Raw genomic sequence first — 11712 nt, 5'->3', positions numbered from 1 at the left:
AGCACAGACCCCTCCCCCAGGTTAAGGGGGCTCAGGCCCACAAGACCGCCCCCACTTCAGACACCAACCTGAACCAAGGGTGTTACCTGTGCTTCCAGCCAACCAGGTTGACATCCGGGATCCTCGATCCTCGTGACCCCTCCCCTGCTAGAATGGTTCACAGGGAACTTGGGGGAAACATTTACGTATTATAAAGGATACACAGGTTTCTTATAAGGGATGCAGATGAACAGCCAGATGAAGCAGTACATAAAAAATGAGGTCTGGAAGGGTCCTGAGTGCAGAGGTTTCTGTCCCTACAAAGCTGGGGTGCACCATCGTCCTGGTACAGGGGTGCCTTCACCAACCTAGAAGTTCATCGGTCCTCCCCGTTCAAGAGATATTTAATCTCCAGTCCCCCTTCTTCCCGGAAGTCTGGGGGATGAGATGGGAAGTTCCCTCCCTCTAATCCCAGGGTCTGTCTGGTGACCCGCCTCAGCCTGAGAATATCTAGGGTCCCCTCCCTCAGTCACCTCATTAGAACAAACTCAGGTGTGACTGAGAGGGGCTTGTGGCGAAGAACGAAAATGCTCCTCTAGGCTGTATCACTCTAGAGGGGGACCTGGGACAGACCTGGGGACTGTTCTGACCTGGAGACAGAACCCAGATGGGGTAACAAAAGATACTCCTCTGGCTCTTATTGCTTCGGAAATTACAAGGGTTTTAGGAGATGTATGCCAGGAACAGGGCACAGGACAAAGACCAAATACGTATTTCTTATTCCATCACAACATCACAACTTGCTTTTGCTGTCTCGGGGTTCTCTTCTGGGGTGATAGTGAGCCATCGTCCAGAGAGAGTCGTGGTCTGACCCTTTAGATATGATGCCTGAACAGGACTGGGCACACTGTCTGATACTCATCATGGAGATATTAGCAATAGGAATTAATTATTCATGCTAACCCAGAGAGAGATGGTGTCTCCCTCTCTCTTAAACACACACATACACACACACCATCTTCATTTAGCTCAGTGCAACAGCCGTTATCTCTGTGCTTATGATGGGTCAGGCACTGTGCTAGGTGCTGAGGTTCCAGAAATGAATGATACATAGCTCTTGTCCTTCTGAAGCCCACAACTGAGAAGGGAAACCACAGGAGAGGTCACGATCCTATCAGGTGTTTGGTGCATAGGTAGACACAGACTCGGGCTATTACAGGAGCCCAGGGTGAGAAGTGGCTAACACAGCTCTGTACTTGTCCCCTCAGGGCACCTGGGTGGCTCAGTGGGTTAAAGCCTCTGCCTTCGGCTCAGGTCACGATCCCAGAGTTCTGGGATCAAGCCCCGCATCGGGCTCTCTGCTCAGCAGGGAGTCTGCTTCCCCACCCCTCTCTCTGCCTGCCTCTCTGCCTACTTGTGATCTGTGTCTGTCAAATAAATAAATAAAATCTTAAAAAAAAAAAAAAAAAGAACGAAACCTCAGACACACAGACATTCAGATCCATGTCTCTTCTTGGAGGGTGTGGTTTTTCTGAGAGCCATGCTGTCGTGAGAAGGGAGAGAGGGAAGCAGGACTGGGCTGTGGAAGGAGCTAAGAGGGCCGGTCTCAGCCTGGTCTCCGGGGAGCTCTGGAGTATGAGTTGCATCGCCCAGTTATTCCCCTGCGACCAGGTAGTGGGTGGGCCTTCTGCACCCTTGTCCTTCTGTCTGTCCTCCACCCTAGGCTGCTCTGGGAGGGCAGAGCAGACGAGGCAGCTCCCACTTGGCTGAGTGCAACGGCGGGGGTTGCACTGGTCCTATATACGGGTGATGACCAGGCACCAAAAGCATCTTTGAACTTCTCGTTCTCCACCCCTGACCCTTCACATGAGGTCGACCTCCAGGTGCAGAGAGACTACAGGTGGAGAAATCAAGTTTGCAAGCTGAGAATCCCAGACTTTCAGCCAAAAAGACTCATCCGAATCACCTAATCCGCCTCTGGTCTTGCAGGTGAGGTCGGGAGAAGTTCAGACCTTTGCCTAAGGTTCGGGTCACGAACTCCATTGCCATAGGTGCCAGCCAGCAGAAACGGAGGCCGTCTAACACTATAAGGCACGGTGGAGACGGGGCAGACCGAAGAGAAGGGCCCTTCTAACAGGACAGCAGCACCCGGTTTCCCACAGCTCTGAGAGAACAAAGACCTAGAGTCGCCAGGGCCTCTGAAATTCTCCAGAGAAGCTGGAAATGTGTGTGTGAGTTTCATGGAAAAATCTGTTTTGAAATGTTGGCAACTAAGTGGAGATTCTTAAGAAGAACATGCGAGCCAAGGAAAATATGTCAATAGGGCTAGACGGGGCCCTGGAGTCACCAGTGTGCAATCCTGGCCTCTGGCCCCACAGCTCATCCTAACACAGCCAGGCTGCCCGGGCCAACGTGCTTTCCGTCACGCCAGTAAGAGGACGAGAGGAAAAACATAACAAGGGTGGAGGGAAGATGAGGGCCCCCGAGGAGGGATCTGGGAGTAGAAGATGGGGAGAACCACCACGGGTGCAAACCCAGAGTCTCCGTGTGATCTGGAAGGGGAAACCCCATGGCAAGGCAATTATTTTGTTTTAATTGAGGTGAAATTGATGTACTATCAAACAGTTTTAAAGTGGGCCATTCAACGGCATTCAGTGTCCTTACAGCATTAGGCACCCCCCACCTCTACCCAATTCCAGAACATTCTCACGGTCCCCAACAGAAACCCTGTCCCACCCAGCAGTCACACACACACACACACCCCCCCGCCACCTTCCCCCAGCTTCTGGCAACCGGGCATCTTTCAGGCTGTGTACCTCTGCCTGCTCTGCTCTTCCACACCAACTGGATCTTACAACAGGTGATCTTCTGCGTCTGGCTTCTTTCACTTAGCAGGACGACTTAAAGATTCAAACACGTTGTAGCGGGTCTCCGTGCCTGGTTCCTTTTTGTGGCCGAGTCATATTCCATTGTTGGGTAGACCACATTTTGTGTATCCACCCATCGACGGATATCCGGGTGTGTCTAGCCCTGGCTGTGGCGAACAGCCCCAGGACTCATTTTTTAAGGGGAGCTCACCCCTCTGTGCTGGTCGGGGACACGGGGCCCACTGACCCATTAAGGACATCAGGCGCAGCGCCTACGGCTGAACAACAGGCCTTGGTTCCTTTCAAAATCTGAAGGAAAAGGCCTTTTAGGGTTGAAGAGAACGTTTTCATTTGGTCTGGATGACATCTGTCTGTATCCCAACACAGCCATAAAATACAATTATGGAGGAAGTGGCCCACGAAGGCGCAAGGGGCCCTAGAGGGCCACAGAACCGTCCAGGACTCTGGAGTGGGAAGAACTACAGGGGGCCTCCCGGCTGCTCCACTTGCCAGCCTCGAGAACAAACACGCAGTGCCCTGTGGTCCCCTGTTCCATGCAGTTCGGGGCCTGGCACCTAGGAAGTATCCAATACATTGTTTTTAGAAAAAATTGATTTATCTGCGATGAGTCACTGAGCCTCTCCGTGCCTTGATTTCGTCATCCGAGGCCTGAGAAAGAGAAGAGGGTGGTATGGAGGGCGAGAGCGTTCTGGAACCTTCTTCCTTCCCTTGGATTTTCCCACCAGAATGAAGGTGACATCCTGCTTCCGAGAGAAGCCGACTTCTGACATCTTGGCGGGGGGCAGCCAGGGTCTGGAGAAAGGGGTCGCTTGGCCAGGGAAAGCCACCCAATGAGCAGGAAGCCAGTGCTGCCAGAGAAAGGGTCTGTGAGTGTGAGAGTGAGTGTGAGCGTGTGTGTGTGTGTGTGTACCATGTGTGCACGTGTGCCATGAAGTTGCAGGGATGTCCACGTGGGGAGGTGCGAGGGTCTGTAAGTCTGTTTTTTGTGTGTGAGAATGAGCGTGTTGGGCACATGCGGGTGTACATCTGCGTGCCCCTGCGAGTGTTCACACGGTGGGTGGGGGTGGTGGAAGGGAAGGGGTCCGAGGAGGGAGAGGGGAGCAGCCAGGTGACAGTGGCTCAGGAATCCTGCTTTGACTGGAGCCACATTCCAGCGGGATGTTAGGATGTTAGGGGCGGGTGAGGTTGGAAAGGGGAAATGGCCCCGTCTGGGTTTTGTCTTGATGAGAGGAAATTCTTTGCCCAAGGCAACAGTCCCCCCTGGGGTGTGCCCTCCTCTGTGGGTAACTGGGAACTCCAGAGAGCCCAGCGACCCTCTTCAAACCCAATTTGCATTAGAAATCAATGTGGGTTTCTTTCTTTTTTCTCTTGAGGCCCTGAGATGCCAAGATCCTCCGGCAAGTAATAATGATGCTTTTCAGACCACGACTTCAAACTGCTTAGCTATGATTAGTCCCCTTTTAAACACGGGAAAACTGGGGTGACTTGAAGGAATTCTACTGACAAGTCAAAGGGAGGCTGGAGCCTCCCTGCCAAGGTGACCCCAGGGGTCAAAGAAAGCTCGGCCCCATGCTGGGTCCCACTTACCTGGGGGCCACAGCACAAGGAGGCCCTGCTGGGCTCTGGACAGAAGTAAATTGAGTCTCCTGTTGATGTCTCGAGGACAAACCCTGCAGGCTGAGGGGGCAGACTGCCCTTAGAACATTCCAGAAGATACTTCTGTCTGAAGGCAGCAGAGTGTCATGGAGTTAAGAGGCAGCTAATTGGTGAGAATGGGGTCTGAGTCCTGTGAATGTGACCTTAGTTTCCTGTCTGTGAAATGGGAAAGTTCAGCACAGTGGACGGCACATACCCAAGAAGGCTTCAATAGCATCACCTTCGTCATCATCTCCCCAAGAAAAGACTACTTCCCTGGCAATGGAGATCCCGAGAATCTCAAAGCGCAGAGATTTGAGGAGGCCAAGAAAACTCATCCTACACTCCTGGACCCTTCAGCTCAGAGTTGCTGAGGGGTGGGGTGAACTCTGCAAGAACAATGCCGCCTTTCTGAGCCTTGGTCCCTTCGTCTGTGGTAATACACTCCCACGGGATGACAGACAGCAGGTACACAGTAGGAGATCCAAAATGGCGGCTCTGTTGGTTGAATCCATTCAGTCAAGGAGCGGACTGGTCTGACACAATCAAAATGATTCTCTACAGTGAATTGGGGGTTTGTTCTGTCCCCAAACACCGACAAAGACCCTGTTCTGTGCCAGCTCCTGGGAAGTCACTGGGATATGAAACAGGGCCACTGTGCAACGAGAGGAGGGTGCAATTGGACAGTGATGACCTAATCTGATCTTCATGCCTGACAGACATTCACCAGGAGGCTGACACGCTCCTGCTCAGACGCTTCCCTGGCAGACCAGCCTCCTGGGAGGGTAGACCCAACCACAGGGTCTTGAGGGAACTGCTGTGGCTGTCCCTGAAGATGCGGGGGTGACAGAAGAAAAAGAAAGATGTCTCTGAGCTGTTGGCTAGGAGAGTGTGCCAGACACAGAAATGTGTTTTAGAAGACTGAAGGGCAGCCTAACAAGGCTGCCTTGGGAAACAAGGGAAACAAGTTTTCCCTCAGAAGCCTAGGGAACTCGCGGCATAAGCCTCTCTGAGGTAAAACTCCCTCAGCATCAAACGAAATTGGCACAAGGGCCACGAAGCCACCAGCTACCAGGCAAGAAACCCTCGGTGTCATTTACTGACAGAAACGAGCTTCCCTCCTTCCCTATGGCACACACCCTACGGCTGCCTGCTGGGCTAGTTGAGGACAGATTCCAGAGGAAAAGGAACAGGGAGGGAAGAAACTGGTCACTTAGGACTCTGGTTCCTGTCTCGACTGGGGCCAGGAAGCAGCCTGTGGTGCAGCTTCCTGGGTGAGAGAGGCCCTGGCAGAGAGGACACGAGCACAGATCAAATTACCACCGAGGAGGACAGGGTAAGGCGGTGCGCCACCTCCCCTGCCCTGGGCCCCCTGGCATGAAACTCCATCTTGCCCAAGTGCCTGTATTAGTCTCCTAGGGCCGCTGTAACAAAAATACCACAAACTGGGTGTTTTAAAACAACAGACATCTGACGTCTCACAGGCATGGAAGCCAGAAGCCTATAATCAAGATGTTGGCAGGGCCGTGCTCCCTCCAGCGTCTCAGGAGGAGGGTCCCTCCTCGCCTCTTCTAGCTTCTGGTGTTGGCACTTGGAGTTCCCTGGCTTGTGGCTGCTTCATTCAGCTCTCTGCCTCATCGTCCCAGCAACGAGTCTCTGTGTGTGTCTGGTGTCTGGGTCCAAACCTCCGTCCTCAGATGAGGTCCCATCCTATGCCTGTACGAGAATACTGGAATTCTCTATTTCCAAATAAGGTCCCAGTCCCAGGTTCAGTTTGGACATCAATTTGGGGGGCGAGAAGGGAGGGTCCCTAGGGGACTCTGTCCTAAAACCAAGCGTTAGCATCATAAAGTCCTGGGTTCAAAATCTGGCTTTGTCACTAATGAGTTGTAGACTTTGGGTCTGCTTCTTTACTTCTCCAGGCCTCTGATTCCTCGTCAGAGACATGGGAACATCATGTGCGTCCGGCAGGACCATTGTAAGGATTGGAGCTAATGCATAGAGCTCAACAGATGGTGGGTCTCACAAAATAGAAGAAGTCTTTTTTTGTTTTGTTTTTTAAAGATTTTATTTATTTGACAGAGAGAGACACAGCGAGAGAGAAAACACAGGCAGGAGTGGGAGAGGGAGAAGCAGGCTCCTGGCTGAGCAGGGAGCCTGATGTGGGGCTCGATCCCAGGATCCTGAGATCATGACCTGAGCTGAAGGCAGAGGCTTAACAACTGAGCCACACAGGCACTCCCAGAAGAGGTCTTTATCTTTCTTGCTGTGGAAAGCTGCCCTGGATCTGTCCACTCTCTGCAGCTCTGTTTCCAGATGTTTCCAACCCGACGCACACCAGTGCCCCCTACACCTCCCGGGAACCCTAGCGGACAAGCACGGGTGTCAAGCTAGGCCTCCTATGGCGGTGACCGTGGGTGTTGCTGCTTCTCTGGTGCACCTGCCCGTCTTCCGGGCAGAGGCCAGGAAATGGCTTTCCCTACAAGGGAGAACGTGTGCCGGGGGGAAGGCCAAGGGGCAGAACAGTGTGATTCCAGCCGGAGAACATCCACAGGATTCTTCCCATTGTTCCCCAGGTCCAAGCTTCCAGGTGGAGTGGGCAGGAGTGAGGCTGTCTTCAGACAGCCACACTCCCAGACTGCGGGATCTGGCTGGAGCTACACTCCAACAGCTGTGTAGGCATTATAAATCTCTCTCCTGGAGATGAGGCACAGAGGCTCTCGATGTGTCCTGCTAATGGTAAATCTGTCAGCGCCCACAGCACCAGCTCTGGACTCTGAAAGCATCAAGGTGAGACTGTCTGCCTCCCTCAAGCCTGTTCATTGTACCTGCAATCTCTTCCCTTCCAAATGGGGAAGGCTGTCCTTTGCTACACTGACAGCATTAAGGGAGTTTGAACTGCAAACCAGGCTGTGCTTCAAATCCAGTCCAAATGCCCCTGAACCTGAGCTCTGACCTGCCAGCTTTCTGCCAGGAGGAACCCCCCCCCCCACCCGCCATGCCCTTCTCCAAGACATGGGGTGATTTGGGTGACTTGAGGCCAGACAGTGTCCCTTGGGTACCAGGAAGGTCTGCCTGATTTTTGTTTTGTGTGTTTGTTTGCTTCCCAGTGCAGTCTGTCTTTAAATCTCCACCTTCAAGAAAAGTGGTCATATGCTTTCTTTTGAATGTGAAATCAGAAGTTCAGGTCCCTGATGTATCACCCCACAGATGTATGACTTCGAACAATCACTTCATCGCTCTTGAATTCCTCGTTGTAGAAAAATGATTATCAAATCTTTCTTCTCCGCTGGAGACACGGATGATGAAATGAGATCGTCTGTGGCTATCAATCAGAGTTTTAGTTGGCAACAACCTGTGGATTGCTGATAAATCAGCTCTTCAGAAACAGGGAACTCTGGTTTGTAGCACTTGCCGATTTCCGTGGTGTAAATACGTCCGTCCGTCGCAGCTGGTTTGAAGCCACCAACACGACATCACAGAGCAAGGAGCTAGAAAGAGGAGTGAGCGACTGGATCTCCTCGGCTGGCCTGAGTGTCTCCAGCACAGCCCTGAAGACAACAGTCACCAACTCCAGCTAATTTTATCAGGAAAAAAAAAAAGTACCCAAAGGATAGGGGGTAGCCTGCAGAATTTCGAGCTGGCAGCTCAGACTTGAAGTTTAGGCTGCCCAGAGTTACACCCCCGAATCACCCCAGAAACAGGCCAATGGCGAAGATGCTGTCACTGTCCCCTCCAGCACAGCTCCATCCTCACCAACAACTCTAGACACTGGCCAAGGCCACGAAAACTGCACACACGGGAAACCACACACCTGCTGCCCGCGGCCTCGCCAGCCGCTAGAAGGCACCGGGGAGGGCGTGGGTCTTGTTCCCTCCCACCGGGAGCTTCCCACGTGATCTCGGAAGGTGCATCTGATTGGTGGAGCCAAGTCACATGTCTGTGCACCTGCCATGAGTATATTTGTTTATGAAACAGCTAGAACAAATCACCAACAACCAGGTGGCTTAAAACAACGGAATTATGTGTAATTCTGGAGGTCTGAAGTTCAAAATCACAGTGCCAGCAGGGCCAGCAGGGCCGCTCTTCCTCTAGAGATTCTAGGGAAGAAAGGACTCTTCCCTGCCTCCTCTGGCTTCTGCTGGCTGCCACACCCAGATCTATGTCTTCCCTTGGCCTTGTCTCCTCTCTCTCTGTGTCTCTTACAAGAACACTAACTGGATTTAGGGTCCATTTTGGATCAACCCTAAAGAGCTCATCTCAAGATCCTTAACTTACACCAGCAAAGACTGTTTCACCCAATAAGGTCACGTTCACGGGTTCTGGGGTTTAGGACATGGGCACCCCCTTTGGGTGCCACCATTCAACCCACTATAGTGAGTATCTCTATGTTCAGCTTCTAGAACAGGTTTATTCTTGTGGGAATAAGAAGCGGGGCAACTACAGCGGGGGATGGGGGCTGTTTGGAAGGGCCAGATCTGGGGTGTTTGTGCTCTCTGTATGTTATAGTCATGTCTTATAGGGCTCATTCATTTATTCAACATTTATTGAGCTTTAGGCTGTGGGCTAGGCACTTGGTATGGAGCTGATGGTGACTTCATCCCTACCCTCAGGCTTGCAGCTATAAACAGATAGAATTCCAGTAAAGAAACATCTAGAGTGCCAGGGTGGTGCTTTGCCTCACTCGATGGGCGATTCTTCAATGATAAGGGGTTTCGGAGGCTGGGAGGTTCAGAAAAACATCCCATGTCTTCTAGAACTGGGGTCTCCAGTGTTTTTGGTAAAAGGTAAGAGGGTAAAATATTTTTTGCTTCGAGGTCACAGGGTCACAGCTACTCGCCTCTGCTGTCCAGAACAGAAGCAGCTGTAGGTGTTTTGTCAACAAAGGGGGGTGGCTGTCTTCCAATCAAACTTTATTTACAAACACAGGTGTCTGTCCAGATTTGTCCCAAGGGCCATAGATTGCCGACCCCTGATCTAGAAACATGGAGGAGCCCGGCACAAAGCGAGTGAGTGCTCAGTAAGTTGGCCTGAGTTTTCCCATCCTCGGTGTCATAGAAATGTATCAAACATGGATGACTGAGTCAGGGCGGGAATTAGCAGATTTAAATGCTCTGTGACCCACACTCTTGGATAAATTAGACAGAGCTGAAGAATTGTGGTGTCTGACAACAACAAAGTTCAAGTTTTTGAGATGAATTTTCCCTGTTTTAGAGCCAAGGGCTAGCTAATGTGGTCTGAATTCTAATCCCTAGTGACAGCACCCCACTGAGCCAATAAAGCAGCTGGCCAGCATCATCACCTCTCTGAACCTCAATTTTCTCATCTGTAGAATGGGGAGAGTTAGTTTCATCCCATGGCATGCTTGTGAGGATGAAGTGAGATGATATTTATAAAAATGTGCACCTAGTGAAGGCTCAGGACACTCATGCTCGGTGAGTTCCTGACAAGCCCGAATTTCACAGACTTGAACCTGTGAAAATCAGCACACCCAAATGTCTATAACAAAGTAAGTGTGATTCTCAAAGGAGGCCCCTGGGAGGCCAGCCAGGCTGCCGGGGCACGGCATGGTGCGGGAGCCAGGCCCTGATTAGCCTCTGGAGCCTTGGCAGTTTGCTCTGACTGTCCGCCGTGGTGGCAGGCTGTCGTTCTTAGAGAGGGGACTGGATTTCTGGACAGAGCCCAAAGTTAAATGGAGCCAGGTCTGATGAACAAGGTAGAAGATGGAGCTGGCTGGGATCACTTTGGGTGATAAAAGACTCCTGATTGCAAAATAATGAGCGGGGGTTACTTGGGTGGCTTGGAACCTGGCTCTGAAGGAAATCCCCAGAGAGGCCTTCCAACAGCACTCTGAACAGCCGTGGCCTTGTGGGAATAAGTAGTGGGGCAACTACAGCGGGGGGTGGGGGGGAGACACCTGTTCGGAAGGGCCAGATCAGGGGTGTTTGTGCTCTCTGTATGTTATAGTCATGTCTTATAGGGCTCATTCATTCATTCAACATTTATTGAGCTTTAGACCGTGGGCTAGGCAGTGGGTATGGAGCTGATCGTTGACTTCATCCCTACCCTCAGGCTTGCTGCTATAAACAGATACAATTCCAGTAAAGAAACATCTAGAGAGTGCCAGGGTGGTCTATGCAAATGGTGCCTCTGGTGTTGTGCAGTGCGCAGCCTGTACAATGGTATGTGTCAGCCTTACTTTATGGGTGAGAAAATAAGGACATGAGTTATATTCACAGGGTCAGGGAGGCATTGAGCTAGATCATTAAGGAGATGAAGGAATTTTCAAGGCAAAGGGGGTGGGGGAAAGGGAATATCCGACTCAGGCACAGTGTGTACCAAAGCACGGAGGAGGAGACGTTCAGCGAGGAGGTATATTCAGTGACTGCTGAGACATCTGGCGGATGTGGAGCAGGCAGGCTGGGGCAGTGAGGCTGAGGGGACTGAGTCAAGATCTCCCAGGGGCTGCTGAGGGAGTCGGAGAGATCCACGGATGTCAGACATTCCATTCCTCTGAGTTGGCCTCCCAGCCTCTGCCCCAGGGAGAGATGCGGGAAGGAACACTGCCCTTGTTATGGCACAGAGCTGTCTGGATCCCAGCTCTGTGGGTTGTAGGCTGTGTGTTATCTCACCAGTCACTTAACCTCTCTGAGCAGGACTTTACTGGCCCACAAAACGGAGATCACAGTCATGTCTCCCACTGGGGGTTGGGGGATTTGGCAAGATAGAGTCAGAAATAGAGTAGGTCTGGTCTTTGTCAGCCTTCATGAAAGAGTCAGAAACCAACAATTAGGAAGACAGCACCAGTCCTCTGTTGGTTGAGTGAGTAGGTGATTATTCTCATTTCTGGAAGTCCCTGGAAAGTTTAGGCCCGGTCTCCACAGTGCCCTCGTTATCTTGAGCATGCGAGAGCACTTTCTCTGTGTTTAGCATTACCCTGGCTCCTCCGAGGTATTTTAAAATGCAAATCCGCCCTCTTTGAGTCCCGGGTGCCTCAGGTTAACCGATAAATGACTTTTGTCAGCAGATTCCATTTACCCAGGAGCAGTAGGGTGGGGCACACACGGTGGGGGGCTGCGCACCTCATGCAGGAAGGGAGGAGGTAGGGCTTTACACCCCCCACCCCCCACCCCCTGCCCAGTGACAGCTAGGAAGCTCCCGGGACTGAACTCAAAAGGAAGGTGGCTAAGAGCCCCAAGGGAATAAAGAA

At 51.8% G+C, this 11712-nt stretch overlaps 1 long non-coding RNA gene across 1 annotated transcript; it reads left to right on the top strand.

The window, feature by feature from the left end:
• Nucleotides 1-6633: 6633 nt before the first annotated feature.
• On the top strand, nt 6634-9770 carry LOC309847829. Its single transcript, XR_014302650.1, has 3 exons — nt 6634-7292; nt 7613-8878; nt 9432-9770. It is a non-coding gene; the product is annotated as an uncharacterized lncRNA (long non-coding RNA).
• Nucleotides 9771-11712: the final 1942 nt, after the last annotated feature.

The sequence above is a fragment of the Mustela nivalis genome (assembly GCF_964662115.1).
Source record: "Mustela nivalis genome assembly, chromosome: 14".
NCBI classification, from domain to species: domain Eukaryota; kingdom Metazoa; phylum Chordata; class Mammalia; order Carnivora; family Mustelidae; genus Mustela; species Mustela nivalis.
The sequence above is the reverse complement of the archived record's forward strand: the minus strand, read 5'-3'. Positions and strand labels throughout refer to the sequence as shown.